This window comes from Micromys minutus (genome assembly GCF_963924665.1).
Source record: "Micromys minutus genome assembly, chromosome: 15".
In the NCBI taxonomy this organism is placed as follows: Eukaryota; Metazoa; Chordata; class Mammalia; order Rodentia; family Muridae; genus Micromys; species Micromys minutus.
Window position 1 is genome coordinate 52,782,228 of NC_137984.1, and position 2,363 is coordinate 52,784,590.

Below are 2,363 nucleotides of genomic sequence, written 5' to 3' on the forward strand. Positions count from 1 at the left end.
TTCCAGAGCCAGGCAGACTTCTGTTTTTTCCCATCTTTTCTTTCATTCAGCGCCTTCAGTTTAGGAAGCAGATGTTCAATACATTTCTGGGGGAGGAAAGAGCTTCTCTAGCTCTTTTAAAATTGATTCCTCTGCCCACATAAAAGTCATGTGTCTCCAGTGACTCTAAGTGTCCGGTACATGTGTTCATAGTCCTTACAATGCTTCTAAGGTTGACACCATTCTGACATTCTCGGTAGTGTTTCTGATATGCTCTGAGTGCACTTTTATGTTGCTTTTGGTTTCTAAATTGACAATTAGCTATAATTATATATTATTCTACATATATCTATGTATATAGAATAATACATATCTACCTTTTGTTACTTTAGATTGCATCATGCTCAGTTTAGCTTTTTAAAATCAAGGTTTCAACATGATTGCAGATCACATGCATATGAAAGCTTCAGGGAAATATGGCCAATAACTTCAATGATGCAGTGCACTGTTCTTGGGCCGCCCTCTGCTGGTGACTGTGAGGATTTAAGGCAAATCCTATCACCTCACATTTATTTCCTACATCCATACCAGGACTATAGTAAAGTTTGTAAGATGTCTAGAGAGCCTGTTCAGTCACAGGGTCTGCCACTGTGTGTGTAGAATTGAAGTCCTCTGTGATGTTTACTGACTCAGATCAATGTCTTTGGACCAAACTCTGCAAGAATACTGGAGACTAGAAAAAAATAGAGGACGAATAAGACATTTTTTAGGACCCATTGATTTTATTGAATTTTATTCATCTTTCGGGTGTTTTGTGATGTGAATGTTCTTTTTAGTTGTAATCTAGGTCAGGAAGACCCATATAACTTACTTGCCCATTTAAATAAGAGAAATGATTGAAATGGAAATTTCCTGTGCATTTTCAAGCAAGTGTTTGGACCTGTATCTGATGAGAAATGCCATTTGTTTTATATAGAATATGTCCTTTACACCTGAGGGATTTGCATGTACGTATGTATGATGTGTAATATGTATATGCATGTGTGGGTAATAGAACCATAATGCTGCCCTCATGAACTTGTAGTAGTTATGGTTGCCTGCACAAAACTTGCACAAGATCAACCTAGTTAACATTTCAACTCCAGTGGTGGAGGAACACGTGGGCCTCAGCCCTAGCTGAGGAGCTGGTGACAGTGAGGGCTTCTAGGACAGGGAGAGTCCTTCCTTTTAAGGGTGTGGTCCCTGTTAGATTCAGAATGATCCAGTAGATGGCCCCACATCCATGTACTTATAGACAATACTAGCTGGCTTCAATGGAATTGTGTATATGTATGTATGTGTATATATGTGTGTGTATACATACATATTTAAAAATATGCTGTTGGGAGGGAGTTATAGGGAGATCTGGATATTGGGAGGAAGCGGGTGTGTGTATGAAATAAGTACATCATATACATGTGTGAAATAATCAAGAATAAATACATTAATAAAATGAAATGTTGGCACGATAGTGGCTGTAATGGACTTCTTTTTTATTTCTCTTCCAAGTTTCTACAGACGGATTTTTCTCCTGGCTTCGGATCTCCTGTTCTGCTTCTCAATTTAACTATACAATTTTTACTGGATTCTGGGAATTAATAATTTTACTTTGTACATTGCAATGTTTGTATGAGCATTTAAATTGCTTACGGTTCTGCTTAAGCTTTCAGACTTCCGCTGGAGTGAGCGCAAACTCCCCATGAGTGAAGTGACTGAGACACAGCCAGCCGGACGCCCAGCAAAGATGATCCTAGGTGACACAAATGACGCAGCTACACCTGGCCCAGACTTGGATGACCTGAGGCTTGCAGGCATTCTGCTTCACCGCTTTGCAAACGTGCCTTGGTGTCCCACAGGGACTCATGGTATCCTGGGCAGACTTGGGGTTCTGTTTTTGTACGGCCTTTGTGTTCAACATCAGCCTCTTCCACCAGCTTCTGTCTCCTCTACTGTGGGAAATAGAGTTGTTACACTGGGGCTTCCTTCTCTGAAGTCTGTGATGTGCTGTGGGGAGAAAGTAAAGGGGCATCAGGGCTGCCTTCCCAAGGAGCCCTCTCCTATGCTGCAGTGGTTCACGCATTTTATCTATCCTGTTTAGTCACAGTGAATGGATAAGTTGGCTGTCACAGACTAAAGCACTCATTCACTTGATATTAGAATGTTTTCATCATCAAATTATATCCAGTGCATGTATTCCTCAGACCCAAATCTCTGCACATATTTTAAGGGATGAACCAGAGGCAGCACAATACCATCTCAGGAAAAGTAACAAAATCTCAGAAGGCAAGAATTCACATATCTTTGATTTTCAAAAAAATATAATTTTTGTTGGAGAAGGCCAGGTT